General features: G+C 37.0%; 1 protein-coding gene across 4 annotated transcripts in view; it reads right to left on the bottom strand.

The window, feature by feature from the left end:
- The window catches only part of RBM20 (RNA binding motif protein 20), a 99,768-nt gene that overhangs the window by 49,508 nt on the left and 26,162 nt on the right, over positions 1 to 24,098 (bottom strand). The window contains exon 1 of one of the 4 annotated variants that reach the window (XM_088132508.1): positions 21,457 to 21,564. The exons of 2 other annotated variants lie outside the window; for them this stretch is intronic. The gene's annotated coding sequence lies outside the window, so the exon portion shown is untranslated. Of the gene's footprint in view, positions 1 to 21,213; positions 21,325 to 21,456; positions 21,565 to 24,098 lie in introns of those variants that run through there. One more of the 4 variants, XM_088132509.1, reaches the window with a different exon arrangement.

The raw sequence follows: 24,098 nt of genomic DNA, 5'->3' as shown, positions 1-24,098 counted from the left end.
AATCATTTTAACCTCTAATTTTAAATGAGGTTCTAATTTACTAAACATTATTTCTTCAATATCATAGGTATCTGCTATTCAGCACTGAATAGGTCCAATCAATTGTACAAAATACTTCTAGAGTGCTGCATGTTTTTCAAGAATGTAACGTTAATTTTTAAAGGCCTTTTAATTAAATATTACAACTTCTGTTTAAGAAATAACATGCAAATTTTCCATGCAAGTCCCCTGTTTTGTTTTTAATTCATGTTTAATTTTGCTAGAAATCCAAGCTCCTAGGTCTAAAAGAAGGTGAAAGATTTATGCGATCTTAAAAGAAATCAGACTAGCCTATTTATCTGATCATTTAAGTAAACATCATTTCAGTATGTATCAGTAGGAGGGAAAACTGGCTCATTGCTTCTTGCCAAATGAAAGTGGATTTTTGTTTATGAGATGTTCACTGATAAATCTAAAATGTCACAACTTGATTTGATGAGACCATTGAAGAATTCTTATGAGTAATTAATACATTGTCTCAGCAGCAGATTGGCCAATCAGCAAATCCCATGGAAATTTACAATATTTTTGTTTTAAAAAAACAAGATTTGTAATATCTGTGAACAAATAACGTAATTGGTGAAATATCAATAAAATCACTATAAAGGGGAATTCTTAATTAATGGCTGGCATTCAAAGAGAAGCAGACTAATTTTGAGGGGACAGACAAGTGGATAGAGAACAAATTGCAAATGTAATCTCAGCAGATGCTGTTTGCACGATTGCACTATCAGACCAAAAATACCCCATGCAATGCACTTGGGATGACCCCAAATCTGGTGTCCTCTAGATGGGCTGGGTTTCTGTTTCTAACAGCCCCCACCAGAATGGCTCCTCAAGCCATTGTTCTATAGCCTTAACAAATGCAAAGAGAGGTGTTCCCCATGCTGTTTCCTTACTCAATTTAGACACAGGCTGTTTCTGTTTCTTGTGTTGTCGTCTTCCCTTTCCTCTTCCTCATTTCTCAATTATCATATCATTCATACTTCTTCTCTCACATGCAGTAACAGCTCATCGGAGTAACGGCAATGACAGTAACTCTCTGAATAAAACATTCCACAATTACAATCCAGGAGAAGAAACTGAACCTCAGGTTGCTTTGGAGGCTCCATAATTAAGGTTAGACTAAATTTATCTAAACTTAGAAAAAGCAGCGAGACAAGCTAACAGACTGAAGCTCCTGTACTAGAGAGCAGCTGCATCTCCTCTCTGAAAAAAATTATCCCCAAGAGGTCAGATTCTCCATACCTGGGGTGTACTGGCTTTCTCTTAAGTGGCTGCAACTGTAGAGCTGAAGTAGCAAGTGACCTGCATGGTGGCCTTAATTAGAATGTATCAACATTCCCACACAGTTAGGGGTGCACAAGCAGAGTGGCTGACTGCCATACCCCCAGCTGGTCTGAGCTGACTGTCAATTCATCCTTTAGATCAGTGTTCCTCAATCTCAGCAACTTTAAGATGGGTGGACTTCAACTCCCAGAATTCCCCAGCCAGGGGGAATCCTGGCTAGGGAATTCTGGGAGTTGAAGTCCACCCATCTTAAAGTTGCTGAGATTGAGGAACCCTGCTTTAAATTACTGCTTCAAGGATAGTATATAATAAAATTCAAATATAATATGAATCCATGCCAATTCAATCAAAAGTGACTGAATAAATAAAGCACTTAAAACCAGCAAATGCTGAAATAACAGGTATCACAGTAAGGTCTCACAAGAATGTAACAATTAAAAGGTACAACGTGAAATTGCAAGAACCAAAAACCTCTGAGAGACCTGCCCAGTTTCAAAAAGATTACAAAAGAGGAGTCAGGCAATTCTCTTTGGAAGAAAGCATTCTTAAGCAAGTAGAATAAATGGGAACGCAGCACCCTGAAATTATGAAGGCTCCTATAGATCAAGAGCATTTTGAAACAGAGAAGGGCTGCTTACTGCCTAACCTTGGAGCACTCCAGGCAAACTAAGTAACAGAGTAATGAGCTTTTCCTATTATCGCAAGTAGGGATACAAGCACTAATCAACAGCAAAGTTATGTATGCAAATTATGTACGCAAAAAGGCACATGCTAAAGACACGTCCAAAAGCATTAATTAAACTCAGGTTTAGCATACAGGGACAGTTATAGGCTTAGGTCCAAAAAAGTCCAACTACACCCATTTAATGGGGCTCCAGTCTTCTCACAGCAACCAACTCACCTCCTACCCCATTTCAATGCTGCTCTTGGGGGGTTGTAAGACTCTTTAGACTAGAGTTGGATGTGATTCTGCAGTAGTAATATTTTACCTTGCACAAGTGGAAGCACCATTCTACCCATACAAGGCAACTCTAAATTCAAGTCAAAGTGAATTAATTTTATATTAATTTAAATTAGTACATTTAATTTTAATATCTGTTCTGATGGCTTGAAGCACTAGTTACAGAAAACACATAGCGGAATCCTTAGTTTTATATTACTCTTCAGTAGTTTTAAAGACATTAGTGGTTTTTCTTTGTAGGTAACTTCATTTTAATAAGCTTTTTATGAAGAAATGCTGATACTGGATACAACAGTGATAAGATATACTCTTCAATATGAGAAATGTATTGGGCATAGGCACATTTTCAAGTTGTTTTGAGTTTTAGATAATAAACACCAATCAGTCATAGAATGTTAATAATGAACATTATTTAATAATCATTGCCACAATGCACACAGACTAAAAGAACTAAAATATTCTAGGAATGATATAAAACTAGTATGAACATCCAGTAATTTTTTTTCTGATCTACAGATACTTTTGACCTTTATACTTAGGCTCAAGACTAGGATACAAGCCAGTACATGAACACTTCTATTTATAGTAATAACAATTCATTTTACATTGGCTACCAAGTCTGGGAGATCGATTAACAGGTGCACTAACAGATATATTAATGTTCTTAGTATGTACAGTAATACCTTGGTTCACAAACGCTTCTGTTCACGAACAGTTTGGTTCACGAACAGCACCGTTCGCAAAATTTTGCTTCCATTCGCGAACTCCGCATCGGGTGACGAACACGACTCGCAGCCATTTTCCCTGCTGTGACACGTGGCCGTGGCTTCCTGTAGGCGAGGGGGACTCTCCCTCCAAACAATAACCGCCTCCCCACCCGCCTTCCTGTCCTCCATGCCAGAAGTCGCCTCAAGCAAGATTAGTGTTCTCTCTCTTCATACTGTACTGTACTTTGTTTCATATTTTTGTGGTTTAAAAAAAATACATATGGTTCAGAACGGATTAATCTTATTTACATTGAACCTTATGGGAAAATTTGATTCAGTTGGCAACCAAAATCGGTTGGCAACCACATTCATAGGGGTCAGAACGGATTAACCTTATTTACATTGAACCTTATGGGGAAATTTGATTCGGTTCGCGACCAGAATCGTGGAACGAATTAAGTTTGTGAACCGAGGTACCACTGTAGCTTGCCTCAGCAGAAGGCATTGGTAGTCACAGTGAAGAGCTCGCTAGATAGGCACTGAATTCCAACATTAACAGAAAAAATATATAAGGGTAAGGCAAAAGGAAGCAAAGTTCTGCTCATAATTTTAAAACCTAAATCAAAATTCAAGAAATGTTCAAATATGGCTCAAAGTCACTACCTCTCAACAGCAGTCTCAAGTTTGCAATTGTATCATATGACAGTATCAGACGGGAAGAAACAAATCACAAAGACCTGACAATGACAGTAAAATACAGTGTACAATACAATTTAACAAAATAGAGAATGACCAAGAGGGAAAAATATTTAATGGATATTTAAAAAGAAAACTAATCCTTTTTAGAACATTTATGGCTACTAATAGCTATCATCAGATATTGCTTAAAAGATACCAGGCTTAAAACTTTGGAAAAGAATTCAAATGGCAAGGAAATGGGATTCCACATTAGCATTGCAGATTGCTCAATTTATTCCTCAACTTCATGCCACCTACATCACTATAGAAAACTTACACAGCTGGAAGGTTTACAACAGTTAAAGCTATATTTCTGTGCAGTCAAGAAAAATCAGCTGAATATATATTCCACCTGCCAATTACTGGAACTTTTTAATTTCCTTTTAATCCAACCAAAAAAAGCTTTTGTGCAAATTCATCTTTGTACAAATTTACTTTTCAATATAATACACACAAAATTCTCAAGAGCGACTTAAGTCACTAAGGGCCAAAAGATTGCAGATACAATTTTACGCTTTGCAAGCAGTAGAAGGAGGTAGCAATTGCATGCTAATTGCCTTTAACATTTTTAGAGCCAAGTAATCAACCTTCTGTTCTATGGATCCCGACTTTGCCCCCAAAAGACCCTGGATTTATAGAAGCAGTCCAGTAAAATTTTCTAACATCTATTCTCCAAGTACCTTGGAGAACATCTCTAACTTCCTACCTTGACTGGAACCTGGACTTGCCTCCATAAGAGTCTAGGTGAGGCTGAATCTGCTCAGATTCCAGAGTAAATGTATATTCACAGGATTTTTGGCTTATTTGACCCCTTGGATAACTTACATTCAACCTGGAATATTGGAATTGATCTAGACCTCACACAGCATAGCCTCTCAGCACATTATGTAATATTTTTAGGACCAAAGTGTGTTAATACAGAATTGAAACAGCATATCCTTGACCCTGGCCTTCATAATCTACAGAGCAGTATAACTCCTTACTGTGGAGGAGTCTCCCCCATTAGTCCATTTACTCCAGCTAACTACCTAATAAAAATCCAATGAGTATCATGTTGAAGGGCCTCTCCTTGACAAGACTGAAGTCACAGACAATAACATCTCAATATATAAGTGGGTATGTCAAATGAGAGATGTTAAGTTTGTTAGTCATGTTTTATATTTGTGTCCTTTCTAGGCAACTGCATGTGCAGATTTGATATCCTCTTCACTCTTATGGCTGATCTGATGAGGAGCAAATTTTGTGACTCTTGGCTGATATGGTTCCTAAAGTAGCCAGGAAGGCAGCCATGTTTTGCCCAATTTCTATTTCTATTGGGAGGTGAACAGTTTGGAAAATTTATTTTAATACACCTACTGCCATTATATTTATTCTTTCTATGCCATATAGGGCTATGTAATGTATGAAGGTGTATGTGCATGTATCTTGGTATTTTATTACTGGGTTATATATTTTATTTCATGTTCCCTTATTCCATTTCATTTTTATATCTTTTCCTCTATCTTTTTGCCTGCTCTTACTTTTGAATTTATATTGTTATTTGGTCTCTGATCATCAGTAAATAAGTCAGGAGTATTATGCTGGATTCTGAGTTTGCCAAAATAAGAATTCAGTTGTATGCTACCTTTTGGCATAAATCCGTATCACAAAATCAGTTTCTAAGTACATACAATAGCTGATATCAAGAACAAGATTTTTGCTTTTTCTCAGCTGATTTTTCATAAATGGCTATATTCAAATATACTATCCTGCCATTACTAAAGGAAATGACACAGTACTTGGAACAAGGTAGACAGTATGCAGTGGGGCTGAATCTAAATATGTATCCAATCCAATCCAGTCTTAGCAGGTTATGAATGGTCTTTCCCATAAACAGATTTATGGTTCTCTGGTATGTTTATTTTACCTTTTACCATAACATAAATAAATTGCCATAGCAGCTTTGTGGGGTAGGATAGTCTGAAGGAAAATGACTGGGCCAAGGAGTCTCCATGACTAAAGACAGATTTGACCCTGGCTCTCCCCAGTCATAGTCCAACACTTTAACCACAACACCCCACCAGATCCTTCTTAAAAGTATGGTGCCCAAAATTGAATACAGTACTTGAGGTGTTCTGTGTTATTATCACAAATAGAATGGAACTATTATTGCCTGAGATTTGGAAATTATACTTTTATTTATGCAAGCTAGAATTATGCAGCCTCTCCATAGCATTCATTCATTTTCAGGCTATGATTAATTGCATATATATTATTGCCAACAACTATTCTCCATCCTAAACTTACAGCATTTGACTCTTTTTCTTACATGAATAATATTTATTGAATCTCCTTCTATAGTTTTCAGGCTCTTTCTCTCATTTATGAAGATTATTTCTGAATTTTATATTTCTCTTGAAATATAAAGTGGATGGAAGATATAAGCTATTCCATCCACTTGGAGTCAAATGCAAATTTGATATTCATTGTTGTCATAACATATTAAATTATTCCCCTTGGAAGACTTTAAAACTGAAGGTAGCATATACTGTAAGTGTTTAGATATGTTTACCTTCATTCTGTAAATTAAATGAGTGAATTAAAATATTTAATAGCTTCATTCTTAAAAGTCTGATACATAATAACATCAAAATGAAAACATTTTCTTTTGAAAATAAAGGAATTACTAAGCCCTAGGAAGCTGACATCAGTATGAAAGGGATTATAAACCAAATATCTAAAAACACTTAGGATGAAATGTAGATAATTCCTACACAGAAGAAGCACATTCCATCAAAGAGCAAAAACTTAAAGACTTCCAGAAGCAAATAAATCTAAATGATGTAATAACTTTGTATGTCTATCAACAAGTTATTATTAAATACTAATTTCCTTGGATCTTGACTGATCCAAGAACTGAATATTTGGCTATGCTGTCTGAATGGTTTTCACATTAAAACCTGTTGGGTATGATAGCTTGCAGACACAGCAGATTTCCATCTGTCATCATTACGAAGCTGTGGCTGTCAATCCCAGCATTTCCCAAGAAGCCCTGGTGTTACCAATCTGTTTCGTCTACTGTACACATGCCACAGAGCAATATACCATAAAATTACTATCATTATAACAGTACTGGATTTAAACTTGTTATCCTGGATTTACAAAAAAGATGCTTACGTGCCCAAAATTATCACTGTCACGTGTGGTATACTTAAATCAAGAACCTCTTTAAGGTTTCAATTGCTTAAGTTATAATGTATTGTATTTCTAATAACAAATATATATATTTTAAAAACTGCTATTCTAACCAATAGCTATGGGGTGACCTAGACATTGATTTTAGAAATGAAGTAAGTACAAATGGATTAACAGCTTTTCAATGCATAAAATCTATATTTCGTTCATACCATGTCTGAAACACAAGACCACTTGCAACTAATAATGAAACTGCAAGTTAGGAAATTACATCATGTATTTGGCAAATACTACTAGATATAAATAACCTAGAAGCACAAACTATTCACAGAAAACAGATGCAAAAGGGAAATAATTTGTTTCTGAACATGTGATATTATACTAAATCAACAGAGCTATTACTCTGAAGACTGAGCCACTGGTAGCTTAAGAACAAACTAATTCAGAAATAGACTTTGAATGCAGTTCTGAACAAGAAATGACTGAAAATTATTCCTGTATTCCTGAGTTGTTAAGTTACTGTAGAGATTAATTTGATACTTTATGTAAGGCTATCAGTGTGCATGCATAAATAATGTGTTCCCATTCCCAACATTACATTCTTTAATGTGAGCAAAGGAATAGAAAATATGCTTGTTAATCTGTAGCACTTCACTTGATAAGATCTTTTTTATGGTCCCTAATAAAAAAGTACTTATTTCACAATTTAAAAAAATGTCACAAGGTCAACCAATAGTACAGTATATTTTAAAAAGTGAGATGTAACAAATATATCTCTACAGACGTTGATTTATTTACTAACAATAGTTTATACTTCAAATATCACTGAACTCAGGTGAAATAAAATAAAAGCAACTTGTATAATAAAACATCACAAAGATGCCACCCAAACCAAGTAAATTAACCCTCCCAAAAACATATTAGAAATGTATAAAACAGCAGCAGTCCTAATTAAGCTCAAAAGTTGTCCTGAATAAAATTGTTGTCTTAACACTGTGAAATGTCAGTTATGAGGAGGACCGGCAGATCTCAGTGGTACAGGGTCCAAAGCATATCACTGCCACAGGGAAGCACAGCCTTCTGGTCCATGACCCCCCTCACCAACTGAGAGGACAGTACCTTGAAGAGGGCTGGTCAAGATGACCTGACAGGACAGGCAAGCTAATTTGGGGGGGAGGGAGATTTTCCTTAATATAGCCCAGAACTGTGCATAAAGGGTTAATAACCAGTACTTTACATCGGGGCCAGAAACCTACCAGTGACCACAGAATAGAAGTTATGCTGCAATAGTGAACGTCAATAGTTTGGTTGATGAATTTTGTGCCAGCTACAGTTTCCAAGTTGTTTTCAAAAGCCCCACACAGAGTGTATTGACGTAATCAAGCAACATTATGATGAGAGCATGAGTCACTGTCATGGGGGTTTCTGATCAAGGTAGGTCATAACTGGCATACCAGTCTAAGCTATACAAAGGATCCCCTAGTTACAGCCCCCACCTGATGTTCTAACAGGAGGCATGGGTCCAGAGTTTAATCTGAGCTTGTTTCACTGCTTCCAGTTCACAGCCTCCAGTCACTGAATCAGAATATCCACAGCATCTCCAACCCAGATTGGAGTGGTAATGTACAGTTAATTTTCAACATACTGACGGAACCTCACTCCAAACTAGTGGATGACCTCTCTCAAAGTTTTCATATAGATATGAAATAGAAGAGGAAAAAGGAATGAGCTCAGTGGCACTGCACATTGGAGCAACCATTAGCTTAACCAATCTTCCCCTAAGATTGAGTAGAATCACTCATGCAGGAATAGAAGCAGTTCAAAGAGATACCACGATCAATGAGATTAAACACTGCCAGAAGAACTAATAGACTGAAAACAGATACAGTGCCCCCATGCAGGTACTGCCAAAGATCATCCACAGAGTAACCAATGGTGTTTCTGTTATATGTCCAGACCTAAATCCTGATTGGAAGGGATTCAGATAATCTACTTCTAAGATCCTTTATCACTGTTTCCAAATTACCTTTCCCAGAATCTTTCCCCCAGAGGGAAAGAAGTTGTCTAATGGATTGAGAAATGGTCTCTTTCAAGACTGGTATAATCTCAACTTCCTCAAAGAGGCATTTACCTCCCAAATCTAGGTGTACCACTGGCCATCTAAAGAATTTAGGTTAGTTATGGATGGTGGCGCTTATGCTACTTTCAATTCCTGAATATGACAAAAGACTGCTGTGATATCCTCGGATCACATACCCAGCACATGCTCATCTATGTGAGTCAGAGCTGAAATCACCTGGAACAAACCCATGGTCACCAAAGAGGTCATGAATTCCAATCCCCACCATGACCCAATCTCCAGGGCATAGAGATTGAAATCCCCCAGTAGTAAAAGCCTGGGGGATACCAATACAGGCCCCAGAATGAAGTCCAGGAGCTTTGGATTAGATTAAATTATATTACTATAAAACTTTAATTGGCACCAATCCTTTGTTTAGCTACACCTTGTGTCAAAATCCACATTTCCCTCTGCAACATGAAATTATTTTTTATTATATCTACAAAAATTTTCTTCACATTTCTTGTTTAACTTATTCCTCCTATGCTTTCCTTTGCATCATTACAGTGCACATTGTGAAACTCACACAACCAAATTCACTGATATAAGTATCTTTAAAAAAATAAAGTATTATGTTTTTACTTTGGATACAAATCATCTAGAGGACTTAACTGCTGCAGATGAGTGATCATATAAACAGGCTGCATTCAAAAAAACATTTGTCAAGTCTCATTCTGTTTTCAAATGATCAGAGAACAGCAGAAGCTCCCCTATGGACACTTTTGTGATATTCAGTCAGAGCATTCGCCCACATACCTGTCAACAACAGCTACTGACCTCATCTGCATCACATGGTTTTTCACTTCAGATACGTTATAGCTGGGAGCATTGGAATGAACCTGGTATAAATCAGTCATCAAGAGAATCATTAGGGACTTCCAGCAAGGATTTATGGCGAACTATACATCCCAGAAGAAGCAGGGAAGGCACTATGGTGAACACTGGCAGCCAGACAGCAAATTCTGCCCAGCAAAGTCTCTTGGAAAAAGGAGAGATTGTGAAATCACCCACTTGTACTCCGGATAGTTGCTCCTTGTGAGTAGACTTCAGGAACTGATGTTTTTGTGGGTTTTCTGAGTTGAGCAGCTGGGGAGTTGAGGGATTTCAATCAAGCTCACAGCCATTATGTTGTCTATATGAGCATAACGTTCACCAAGCCTCATTTCTTAATCACTTTTGGAAATTACTTCTTAACTGCTTTTCAACTATTAGGAACCTTTGGATTGACAAATTTTATAGCACCAGGTGAGCTTCCTTCAATCCTTAGCAAAAGTTCTAAATATAAGTTTAAGGAATTTAGAAACTTCTTTTTTGGGAATAAACAGCAAAAGGATGATTAGAATAATGATTTTGGAAAGTTACAAACAGACTAAGGGTCTAGATGGATTTGAAATAAGATTTTGAAATTAATTATAAGAATCCTTCCCATGGGAAAATGCTGTTGTTTTGAATTCTTAAAAAAAACATGATAGGATGGCATTTTGAAGGTTGGACACTAGAGGAAACCAGGAGGAACTAAAGATTACAATTAAAGGAGAAGAACATTTAAATTTGACTTATTAATACAGAATGGAGCAAAATACTTTGACACTGGATATACTTAAGGATATTTGTGAACAATGGACCCAGAAGTTAATTTTAAGAATGTTTGCTATTATAGATAATGTTCAAAAGATACTATGGAAGAGGAACAAGTTTTACTGAACAAGACTGAGACTGACTTGAAAGTGGATTTAAAAATGACAGGTTACAAGAATGATATGGAAAAAAATGCTACACTGGATATACAAATGAAATTGGCTGATGTCTTAATAATTAAATAATTATTAATAATTAAAAGTGATATACAAATAAGTACACCAAAAGAGTGACCTGGATAACTTTACAAACGTTTACAAAAGAGGCCTGTTAAAGTTTTGAAGGATTTTGTGAGGAGGGACAAAGAAAAAGTGAAAAGAAATCAAGTTCTAGAACATTATTTGAAGGGATTAAAGATCAAGATTGGCAAAAGGAAGGAATATAAAGTAGGTTTATTTGATCAAGGTTAAAATAGATACGTTGCTATCTCTGGTAACCCTTAATGGACTTTTGCTGATTAGGACTGAATGAGGAGGTTTAACAATTTTTTTATAGATAAGAGATGAGATGTGGGAAGAAGAGATCATTTGTTGTATTTTAAGAGAAGGTGATAAGTTACTAAAATTGTTTATACTTGTCGTGATGAAGGGGAAGTCATTTCTTTATATAGTTCTTTTTTTTTCTTTACTATATTCTTATTTTTTCTTACTTTTCTATTTTTGTGACATTCTTTTTCTTCTTTTCTGAACATTCTATTTTTTTCTTTTTATTTCTTTATTTTGGGGGGATTTGTTTTTATCTTTTTAACCATAATGTTTAATAAAATTATTATTTAAAAAATCAAGAGAATCATTAGGCTAATAAAGTGGTAAGGACAAAATCTTTTTTGTATTAGGCATATGTAAGAGAACAGGCAGATGGATTAATTCCCTCTACACGTACTCTTACATACATATCATGCCAAACACATGCATGCATATGTATACATGCTTAACTACTATCCAATAAATACAGGACATATCCTGGGTGCAGGGCATCAAACAGGAGGTCACAATGCTTTCTCCCAAACACTGTAACTTTTTTTTGGCCCCTTTCCTCGTTCACTTGAGTCCTCCTTCCCACTTATATGGATTTAAATTTTAAAATGTAAATTTTACTATTTTATTGCCTGTTTTCTGAACACCATTCATAACCTTCAGAATGAGACTGCCTGGAGGCAATTCACTAAGTCTGTGAAAAGGAACTAGCTTCTGAGGAAGAAATTAAAAGACAGTGTCTAAGTAAAAAGTTCATACTAGCAAAGCATCAGATAAAAAGCTGGAAGGTAAGGAAATGAAGAGCAGGGATTAGTAAGCAGGTAAACAGGCAGCCAATATGGATGAATTTTACTATATGGATACAGTATTTGATTATGATACGGCCTGGTTTATTTTGCAGTTCATGAACTAATACATAAATGGAAACTTTGAAATTTTGCAGTTTCCCAAATTTTGATTCAGTTTTCCAATTAAAAACAGGTACAATGTCTGTTAAGGAAAATTGCAAAAAATTCATTTTTAAAAAGTGAAGACACATATTTAAGTGGTTGCAAAATATATACATTACAAGAAACTGCACACAGAAACAAATACAATTTTCACATACTTCTATACAGTATTATCTTACTGAATAGTAGAAACAGTATTCAGCAAAAGGGCAATAATAATGTAAAACATTTATAGATTCTGTGTATTGTCGAAGGCTTTCACGGCCGGCATACGATGGCTGGTGTGGGTCTTCCGGGCTGTGTGGCCGTGTTCTGGAAGTTTTGTTTCCTAATGTTTCGCCAGCACCTGTGACCGGCAGCTGAACATGCTCTCAAGCACACTGGACACAAAATCCTATTTGAAAACACAGAGATACTGGAGAACACCAACAGCCACTATACCAGGCTATACCAGGAAGCCATTGAGATTCACAAACACCAGCACAGTTTCAATAAAAAAAAGGAGAGTCTAAAAATCAACAAAACCTGGCTACCAATCCTGAAAAATACAGCCTGCAAAAGGTCAACGAACTCAGCTCAACCACCAGGACATGTGAATAATTCACACAATGAACATGCTAATCACCCTCAGCAGCCCCTCGTTAACAATTCAATAGAAGAAAAAACCCTGCCTAATCCCCAGGAAGAGACACACATATTCTGACACCAAAACAAGCAGCCACTCAGTAACCCAACCCCCCCCCCACACCCCCAATTCCCCCTTTCCTCCCCCCAGATCTCTATAAATACCCACAAAAGGGTCACATCACCCTGGGCACAGAGAGAACTGCTCCTGTCTGTGCTCCTGCACTCTGAAGATGCCAGTCACAGGTGCTGGCGAAACGTTAGGAAACAAAACTTCCAGAACACGGCCACACAGCCCGGAAGACCCACACCAGCCATTTATAGATTCTATTTCAAAAAGAATGAAAACTACTACAAATGCATATAAATTCTGTACATTTATAAAGCACAGGTAGGAAAATAGGCCTAAACTAACTAATACTGAAAGAATTTGAACTTCAAAGGGAGCAAAACAGATTGCTCTATCTTTCACAAGTATGTGGGCTAGATTTTTTTGATGTGCAAAAGCCATACATCATATTGCACTACAAACTGAGATCATAGCCAAACCTTATTTTCATTCAGTTTCTATTCTATTCACCCTCATAAAGTTCTTCCCTCTTTAAGAAAATAAGAATGGAACAGATTCTAAAAAAGGAAAAACATAGTGGAGCCTGAAAACTTCATCAGGGGAGTCTTAAAATGTAAATGATATGAAACACAATTTCAGAAATAATAGATACGTCTCCTATATCAGTCTCTTGGCAATTACTATATTCATTATTTAGCTTGTCTAATTACTTTAATTTACCTGAAAATAATACATAAAACAAATGTTTGATATGGCAAGTAATACAGATTATGAGCAAGACAGAGATTAAAGCAAAGGACTGCCATGAGCATGACAAAATATTTAAGTGAAGGCATTCTGCTAACAACATCTAATTGTTTCCTCCCATTTTGTATCTATATGAATGGAAGGATGTTTTACTAAATATATGTAATCATAATTTATTTCTCCTTTGTTCTTCTTCTTTTAGAAATGATGTTCTGAGTAGCTGCAGCAGCCTTCACAATCTATGGCTCAGAGGAGTTTTAATCCACCAGTTTGCAAAATTTGCAAAAAAAAATAAACAACTTAGCTTGCTACACAGTGTTCATTTGGCATCCCAGTGCAAGAGGCCTAATGTAAAACAATCTAGCATAACTGGTTCTCAGATTATCAAGAAGGGATAACAGAAATGTCACAGACTGTATTATTTCACAGAGGGAAGTTTATCAAAGCAGTTAGGAATTTACCATTGACTTTTGTGCTGATAAGACTACAGTCTTATCGCAGCTGAACAGGATTATCAATTATGTACCAGAAATACACTAGAATCCTAATCTGGACACAATATATTACAAACTGGGCATCTTTAACTATGCTTTTACATCTGAATTATAGGCCCCACATTTCCAACAATATGGAACAGCCTTTATTCGTAGGCTATGACACAGCTGACAGTGGAAGCAAACATGCTAATTTTATGGTTATATGAAATATTAAAACAATTGCATGAGATATAAAAACTTGTAACGCTGAAGGGCTCAATATGTGCTTTTCTGTGTAATTTTTTTTTAAAAAATACCCAGAATATTAATAAATATTTATAAGCATATTTTAATACTGACTAGTAACAGAAGACAGACCAAAGTAAGATGCAGTCAAAGCACAGGTCACAAACAAGGCACGTGCCAAAGAAATGCAACTTTATCTTGTTTATAGAGTTCGCTGTGCGCGACTTGGCTTGGGAACACACGTAGAAGGCCAATTTATGTCCAGATGATGTATCATACTCCCAAAAAAGGTGGAGCAGCTCCTCAGAGCATATGAAATTACTGACATGGCTGGACTTCAGCAGACTCGGTATTCTTTCAGTCATAGATTTTCAGCATCCTTTCCTGGAATACTACTTGGTTCTCAAAACTATCAAATAAGCCAAAGTTGCCTACAAAATCCCTATTTTAACTGCAATTAATATACAGTTTTTATGACAACTGTTATTTATTTTTATCTTTTCTCCAGATTCTCTGTAATGTTAAGAGCTCTGCTACCAATGGTGGGTGGTGTATATTCAGCAATAGTTGGATTCATCTTTCCTTAACAACCTGTTGACTAGATATCATTAATTCTAATATTGAAGAATTAAAAAGAAAACAAATTATACTGTAGAAATGGCTTAACCAAAAATTAAAATGGTGGTTAAATTTTAAAACTGTAATAGAACATTATTTCAAATTCTCTTTGTGCCATAATTTGAAAGAGGTTTTCACTACAGTTGCTTAATCTTACTTAAAGCTATCTTATTTTAAGGAAACATTGTTTATCACAAACTTTCTATACTAACTAGATTATATTTTAAAATAAAAAGATTATTTCAACTTCAAAACTTCAGAACTACTGCTTATTGTATTCTTTGTCATAATCAATGGTAGCATGAACCTGGTTCAACTTAAACTGGAGGTAAGCCAATTGGTCCTAAACAGTATTCTGGACTTCATCTCCCATCAGCCTCAGCTAACACATAGCAAAACATTATGAAAAGTATAGTCCTGGATATCTGGACATCATATTGCTTACTTAATGACCATTCATTCAATGACCATTCAACACCCTGAAAAAATGGACTTACAAGTCCTCACACTTACGACCGTTGCAACATCCCAGAGTCACATTCTCCTGCCCTGTGCTTCAACTACTGTGCCCTGAGCAAACTGCCTCTGCTTCAACTACCCCAACCCACCTATCTCCCTCCCACCTCTGTCCTTTTGGCTGCCCTGCACAGCATGGCCAAGATGAAGAGACCAATGTATTCCATCACTGCCACCACTGTTGCTCCCAGCTGGCCTTTGTTGTGTTCTTCCTCAGTGCAGTGGCACCGTTGGTGCTGGGCTCACTGCTGCCACTGCCTCCCCTGCTGCCAGGCTCCCTCCAAAGTGGCAGGAAAGGGAAGGAAAGAAAGCTTTGCCCCTTGCCTCTGTAGGCCCACTGCAGGCCCCGCTTCAGCAGTCGAAGCCCACTGCCAGCCAGGAGTCATGCATGCATGCTTGCCACTGCCACCATCTCCCTGGCCACCAGGCTCCTGACGGGCCTGCAGCAGAGAGGGTTGTGCTTAATGAAATAATGTGTTTCTTCCTTGTTCCAAACTTCTTAATAAACAAAATGTTGTATTCATCCCTGACTTCCTTCTTTAGCAACACAAATCCTCCCACATCTGACTGGGCACATGTAGATGGAAAAGGCAGAGATAGAGGAGGGATGGGGGAAGGGGAGGGAGCACAGCAGCCCCATCACAAGCCAGGCTGGAGCGTCTGGAGAGGTGAGGGGCTCAACCAACCTACCTACCTACCTACCTTCCTTCCTTCCTCCCTCCCTCCCTCCCTCCCTCCCTCCCTCCCTCCTTCAGGACTGAGAAAACAGCACCACAGCCAAGTCCATGCCCCCCGCTCCAGCACACTTGCAGCTTTCCTGCCTGGGAAGGAACAGCTGTACAAAGCACACACACCCCCATCCCAAGACAGTGCAGAGCGCAGTGGGCAAGGCACATGGCAAGGACCAGGTCTCTGGAGCTCCAAGATGCCCCAGGGCTGCATCAAGTAAGGGATTGCCAGCCAGGCTGTGGCTGCTCCAGCTGGTTGATCTGCATCCCGCACCCGCCTTGCTTTCACTCACCTCCTGGGAGGCACCACTCCCCAGCTGCTTTGCATGACCATGGCCAACAGCTGGGAAGAGGCAATGAGCCGTGTCCGGTGTGCAGATTGGGCATCCGGTGTGCACGTGGGGATGTGGGGATGTGCAGTGGGCTAAGGCTGCTGAAGTGGAAAAGGCCCACCAGAAGCCTGGCAACTGAGGAGGTGGCGGCAATGGCGAGCCCAGTGCCACAGAGCCCCTGCGCTGAGGAAGAAGAACATGGAACTTCCAGTCCCAATTAGGGTCATTAAGTAAGGACTACCTGTATTTCAGCCTTATATTGTATCAACACAAAATTCATGCTGTCAGGTAGAGATAATCAAAAGTTTTCTGCGCAAAAAGTGGGAAATAAAGTACCAAAATGCTAGGTAACATTTACAATTTTTGAGGCATTATTTATAAAAGGCATCTGAAACAAAATGTTCTGATGGATTCTTTCCCACTCATTTCTCAATGTCCCATTCTGTTTGGCAACCATTACTAAATTTGCTATTGGAAAAATGTTACAAACTAAATGTTACAAACTACCACCAGAGATAAACACATAAAGCAGTTTAAATAAGCAATGGGCAAATTTTTCAGTCATAGACTATATCCTTGCCAAGGTGTTCTCTCAAGAGACACATGCCAGCAATTGTTGGAGCCAAATAAACCAAATCTCTTCACAACCCTTTCTTTCTCATCACAACTTACTGATATTTCAAATCGTTATGCACATGCTCTTTCAGCTACATACATACTGCACATATTAATATCCATATCACACATATGATGCTTTCTTGCATCCCTATATGTATCGTATCCACCTCATACATTTAGTGCTCCCTCTGCCCACCCACCCCCATGTTATGTACAAAACATAAATTCCCCAGAGTTGTTGGGAAGTCAGCAGCCTTAGAAATTAAAATAATAAATTAATACACAATATCCCTGTACACTTTCAAAGCCACCTATTTAAATACCTTATCCACTTTCCCATAACTGCCTCCAGTTTCTGTGAGTGTTATGCTATGCTTTGATCACCATAAATCTTTATAAATAACACTCTGATTATGGCACTGCTCATATTTCATGATAGAAAAAGCTCAATATACTTCACAGTATTCCAAAATAGTTCTCTTTCTGTCTCTAAGGAGTTTTTATAGACTGAACCAGGAATGTGCAAAACATTCAGTGCATAAAAATCACTCTATGTGTGAAACAGCTGGTTTCAGGTGTCCATGCCCAAGCTCTGGGCATTTGGATATTTTGGTCTGTAAGAGATGGAGCTGGCTTGTTCCAGATATAGGCCTAAGTATAGTGCTTTTAGGCAGAAGTAAGAGCTCTTGAGGGTAAGAGCAAGTAAAAGCCAAGGACATCAGGGATGACTGTGGGGAGACAGAGGAGAGAGGGAAGGAAGGGAAGGTGCCAGAAAGAACAGGGCAGGCAAGCCTGTGGGATATGTCACACCATGCATCTGTTCCTTATGGCTGAGACATCACTGTGAGCAGCAGACACACAGGGTGGCATGTCAGCAGTGGAACTGAGGGGAGAGAGAGAAGGGAAGGTATTAGAAAGATGGGGGGGGAATCACACTGGGAGGAAGGAAGGAAGGAAGGAAGGAAGGAAGGAAGGAAGGAAGGAAGGAAGGAAGGAAGGAAGGAAGGAAGGAAGGAAGGAAGGAAAACAAAACAAAACAAAACAAAACAAAACAAAACAAAACAAAACACTGGGGCCAAGTGGATGAAGAGAATTTACCATGCTGATACATGAATAGCAGTGGCAGATGAGAAAAAAGAGAGAAAATGCTAGGAAGATTTGGGGAGCGTGAGGAACAAACTCTCTGGAAGCTCTCTGGGATCCCTCTAAGGTTTTGTTTCATCTGAAACCTGAAATAGCCAAAACATTATGTGGTTTTTTTTCAGCGTTTGAAAAAAAATGTATTTTCCATTTCAGCTATACCCATGCTATAAATTTGGAAGCTTCAATTACTGTGACTTGTCAGAAAATTCTTTTCTGCTCATATTTTGCAATTAATTGTATCTACTTAAAGATAAAGGGAGTATTTTAAAGAAAAACCGCATAATAAAATATTTATTTATCTAATACCTCACAATATTTAGACCCTGACCAAATAAAACAATTTATTTTTAAATGAAAATATCCACTATCACTGAAGCACCAGCTAGAGTACAGCTTTGGCAAGCTCTGAAGGAAGATGTTTTGGGGAAAGAGAATCAGATAAGTGAAATAATAAACTCATTAAGGAATATCATAAAAATGTTCACTCAATACCGTCTATAATTATGAGCAAGTTTGGATATACATGATTACAAGTTGAGGAGCTGCACAATTAAGCAATTCATTATATGAAATTAGTAGCATGTGTGCAATCTTATTTATATTGTATTATACAGTATTGTATTATATTATATTTATCTGTATTTCATTTAAATTATAAAAGTAGTGTTAAAATCAGCTCACAGGTATTAATACATTCCAACAAATTAATTGGAAATTTATATTATTGTATGATATTAATAAATAATTCATCTGGTTATTTGTTTTGAATCATCCAGTTTCAAAACAACTATTCTACATAAGAACATTTTGTTCAGTCATATAAATATGTCTGACATGCAAGTGAAGTGTGATGCTTAAAGCATCGCACTAGGATTGAATAAACCTTCAATCAACACTAAATTGTCACTCTCTATTAATGGCAAGAAGTCAGCGACTTATAACTCAATAGCAGCAGCCATGTAGGGTATTCCCCAATTCAGATATCTACAGTCCCACCTAATTTATGATAGGGAAATGATCTGATATGTATTTATTAAGATGGGCATATCAGTCTTTGAATAAGCATACTGTACAACTTAAAAGTCTGCAGCATTACAGACTGCTGCATATGGAAAAGAATAGCCTATGCAGTCAGATGCTTTTTGATCTAGCAAGTGATATGCATGAAAAAGTCCACCTACACAAACAGAAATTTTATTTAGACCAAAACAAAACATTTTCTACAGTTTCTCCTCTATTACATACATATTTATCAAGTTAATTGAACTATGTTCAAATGTTAATTTTCAAAGAAAATGTTTTCATTCAAGACAAGTCAACTGAAACGTAAACAGTGATTTTGAAAGCTAGCGGTGGAGAATAAAAAAACAGAACACATTTTTAAAAACTATTGTCACTGTTCATTTTAAAAATGCTAGTAATTCTTTTATTTTCCATAGTTTACAATATCACAAAATCAAGAGACCACTACACATTAAACCTACTGCAGAAAACAGAAGTGTTTATCATTATTGCCTGGACAAATTAATGTAAAAATGTTTAAATGCATATACATTTTTGAGCACCTACATTTATGAATATGTGCTACTGTTTGGCATTTCCCTTAGTGATATAAAGAACAGCTGGATTATCTATGATATGATTCTGAATACTTACAACAGCCTGAATATGAATGCAATCAGTGCAGTAAATCAGGTTTATACTTTTTTAAAACTATGTATTTTCAGAAATTTATTTATACCACTGAATTAGTGCACCTCCTTTTGTAAGTATAGCTATCACAATGTATTCAACACATTCATTTTACATGACATAAATGCAAAATTATTTTCAATGGAACATTAATTTAGCATTTAGATTGAAGCCTGTCATCTTAAATCCAGCTACACAACATTTATACCATACCCAATAATTACATCGCACATTAGCAGTCTTACTGGAAAGTAAGTCTTCTTGAAATCAAAACTTTATTGAAAGTAATGGTATCCTTAATTGGGCTATAACATAAAGTGTAAAATTTCCCAGAAGAGGAGGTTTCCAACTACTGTATAAGGAACTTTTTTAACACTGCTATAGAGCAAAACGCCATTGAGTTCAAAAAGTCTTCAACACAAGGAATGAAATCAAACTAGAATCAAGATTCTAATTATTCCCAAACCCTTTTACGATTTACAATTAGATTTAAGTAAGTTAGATTCTGATTTATATTTATTATATTTATTAAATTTGCAATTTATAATTTCTCAGATAAGCAACTACCTCCTGATGGAAAAAGGAAGGCAATAAGCCCTTTTTTTATCTTTTTATTTTTTTTCAGAATGATTAAAATACTGTTATTTTCAAAAGTTAATAATCTCTATAAAAAAGGAGGACAAGTAAGGTATGTATATTGCACTGTTTATTTTTCCATCTATAGTTCAAGTAATTTAATTATTCTGCTATAGCTTTCCAATTCCAGTAGTATCAAATGACCTTCCTTTAAGGTAATTACTATTTCAATGCATTTTATATATGCAATCCTTCTAAATTTTAAATTCTTTCTCATTAATGCTTAAAAGTTACAGGTAACATTTTAAAATAATCTCTGCAAAATGTATATTTTTTTAAATGCTATCTAAATAAGCAGGTCTATACAACTCTCCAGTTTAATAATTCATTAGTACTTAACCATACAAAAGCTAATTATCCATTTCATGTTTCAAATACAGCACAATCAGCATCAAGAATGTCTGGTTTCTGGAATTTATTTTTGTCTCTGCGCATTACTTAATAATTATGTTCCTTCTGAGAGATATGATTCAATTCAGCTGACTTTTATATAAGCAACATACATATACTCCATTAGATACAGCACTTGCAAAAAGGCTTTTTCATTATTGTTTGATTTATAAGCTTACTGAACTCTTGCTGACACTTTTTGGTGAATTAAAAACAGATACCAGGTATAAACACATTTTGTTCTATCAACAGTTACTAATTCTACAAGTGTCTACTCAAACTCACCCACTGAGTTTAATGAAGTTTATCCCCAGTGAAATATTTTAGATCGCAGACCAGAAAGATTATACTGACTCTAGTGTATTTCTGTAGCAAGCATTTCTCTCCCAAAGGAACTACCAAGATAAAAAAGGGAGGATGTTTTAAGATAATAAGCTGCCAATTTCTACAAACATTTTCATACACCAGAGATATATATTTAGCAGCTTTGCCTTTTAAAAAGCTGTTTAAGAATAAACTAAAATATACCTTTATGTGACCTTTCATGATATTTTCATACCCTTTCCCAGCCACTTCTCTAATAAGGGTTACTTTGGACCTGATAGCAGCTATAGCTAAGTAAAATTTAAAATAGAAATCCAAAACCTACAACACTATCTAGGTGTCTAAATACCACAACTATCTACTCACCCCCTGTGACCTGCCATGATAACGATATGCTGTCAACAAAGAAAAAGTGCTAATGTTCTCCGTTGCTGCTACTTGACCTGAGAAAAGCCAGAGCTTGTTAATGGTTTCAGCGTCAAAAATAGATACTCCACTCGAAAGCAGCTGCATACATTTCCATAGTTATTTATCTTAGCTATAGTCAGCACTCTGGAATCTTTTAAGGACTTGACATAAAGGAATCTAGTAACGCTGTTACCTCTCTAAAAGATAACCGTTTCTCCTGAAAGCCCTGGAAAAAAACAGTAATATCAATACTAAAATAGTTTTTCAACATGAATTGCTAGGATAACAAAAACACTCAAAAAACTGACCGAAACAAAGCTAATATTGTTGTTCTGCAACATGAATCTGTAGGTTCAAAATTAAGGATTCCATGCCGGTAAGGAGCACTCCGCCTTGAAGCTTTCAGCAACCTTAGCATGGCTGCTCCAATGATAGACACTCTGCTAGTGAAGCGTGTTTTATCTCTGAGGCTAATCTCCATTTGTATGGCCGCCCAGTCACTTGCTGAGATGGGTGGCCATGCAAATTGGATGAATGAATGAATGAATAAATAAATAAATAAATAAATAAATAAATAAATAATCTGATACTTTTACCCTACAAATACAAAAGTTTCTCTTTTGATAAGTTATTAACTTATATATTTGCTGAAGTGACAATACTTAACATGCAGTTGCACTGCATAGCTGCGTTTTGTCCGTCACCAGATAAACTGATAATCCATTGCATTGCATTTATATTGTACTGTATAAAAAGTTAAGTGCATAGATTTGCAATTAGCAGAATTCTGATTTTCACTTTCATTTTCAGCTAAACAGGAAGCAATTAATAAGAAGGACATTAAGAAAAATGTATGCTTTTATTTCCCCTTCATGGATCACTGCCTTGTCATGGCGAAGGGGCTTGCGTAACTCAGTGAAGCCATGAGCTATACCGTGCAGGGCCACCCAAGACGGACAGGTCATGACAGAGAGTTCTGACAAAATGTGGTCCACTGGAGAAGGAAATGGCAACCCACTCCAGTATCCTTGCCAAGAAAACCCCATGGACAATGTTAAAAGGCTAAAAGATATGACGCTGGAAGATGAGCCCCTCAGGTCGGAAGGTGTCCAATATGCTACTGGGGAAGAGCGGAGGGCAATTCCAAGTAGCTCCAGAAAGAGTGAAGCGGCTGGGCCAAAGCCGAAAGGACGTTCAGCTGTGGATGTATCTGGAAGCGAAAAGAAGGTCCGATGCTGTAAAGAACAATATTGTATAGGTACCTGGAATGTAAGATCTATGAACCAAGGCAAGCTGGATGTGGTCAAACATGAGATGACAAGATTGAACATCGACATCTTGGGAATCAGTGAACTGAAATGGACGGGAATGGGTGAATTTAATTCGGGTGACCATTATATCTACTACTGTGGCCAAGAAACCCTTAGAAGAAATGGAGTTGCACTCATAGTCAATAAGAGAGTGGGAAAGGCAGTAATGGGGTACAACCTCAAAAACGACAGAATGATCTCAGTGCGTATCCAAGGCAAACCATTCAATATCACAGTCATCCAAGTCTATGCCCCAACCACTGATGCCGAAGAAGCTGAAGTTGACCGCTTCTATGAAGACCTACAACACCTTCTAGAACTAGCACCAAAAAAAGATGTCCTTTTCATCATAGGGGATTGGAATGCTAAAGTAGGAAGTCAAGGAGTAATCAGAATAACAGGCAAGTTTGGCCTTGGAGTACAAAATGAAGCAGGGCAAAGGCTAATAGAGTTCTGTCAAGAGAACAAGCTAGTCATAGCAAACACTCTTTTCCAACAACACAAGAGACGACTCTACACATGGACATCACCAGATGGTCAATACTGAAACCAGATTGATTATATACTTTGCAGCCAAAGATGGAGAAGCTCTATACAGACAGCAAAAACAAGACCAGGAGCTGACTGTGGCTCAGATCATGAGCTTCTTACTGCAAAATTTAGGCTTAAATTGAAGAATGTAGGGAAAACCACTAGACCACTCAGGTATGACTTAGATCATATTCCTTGTGAGTACACAGTGAAGGTGATGAATAGATTTAGAGGATTAGATTTGGTAGACAGAGTACCTGAAGAACTATGGATGGAGGTCCGTAACATTGTACAGGAGGCAGCAACTAAAACCATCCCAAAGAAAAAGAAATGCAAGAAAGCAAAATGGCTGTCTGATGAGGCTTTACAAATAGCTGTGGAAAGAAGGAATGCGAAAAGCAAGGGTGAAAGGGAAAGATATAAGCAACTGAATGCAGATTTCCAGAAAATAGCAAGGAGAGATAAGAAGGCCTTCTTAAATGAACAATGCAAAGAAATTGAGGAAAACAATAGAATGGGGAAGACTAGAGATCTCTACAAGAAAATTGGAGATATGAAAGGAACGTTTAGTGCAAAGATGGGCATGATAAAGGACAA

This window comes from Python bivittatus, unplaced genomic scaffold (assembly GCF_059951505.1).
Source record: "Python bivittatus isolate LINGU-HERP-01145 unplaced genomic scaffold, Pbiv_v1 ctg000980_np1212, whole genome shotgun sequence".
Classification (NCBI taxonomy): domain Eukaryota; kingdom Metazoa; phylum Chordata; class Lepidosauria; order Squamata; family Pythonidae; genus Python; species Python bivittatus.
The sequence above is the reverse complement of the archived record's forward strand: the minus strand, read 5'-3'. Positions and strand labels throughout refer to the sequence as shown.